Source organism: Giraffa tippelskirchi, chromosome 4, assembly GCF_054371585.1.
Source record: "Giraffa tippelskirchi isolate mGirTip1 chromosome 4, T2T-mGirTip1v1.2.pri, whole genome shotgun sequence".
Classification (NCBI taxonomy): Eukaryota; Metazoa; Chordata; class Mammalia; order Artiodactyla; family Giraffidae; genus Giraffa; species Giraffa tippelskirchi.
In genome coordinates this window covers 99,447,003-99,447,221 of record NC_137278.1, presented here as the reverse complement: position 1 = coordinate 99,447,221, position 219 = coordinate 99,447,003, and positions in this window count along the sequence as shown.

Below are 219 nucleotides of genomic sequence, written 5' to 3'. Positions count from 1 at the left end.
AGCCTTCCTACCGCCTGTCGTGACTACTCTTCATCCAACGGCCGCAGATCTCGGCCCGAGACTGCATCCCCAAGGTCTGGGGACCGCGCTGCAGCGCAGGCCCGACTGAGGGGGTGTCTGGACAGGCAGCGGGGTGGGGTGAATCCGGCCTCGCCGCGGACAGCCCCCGCGGGGTCCTTGCGTTAGGACCCAGGGGCGGGGCTTGGGCTGGCCGCCGGG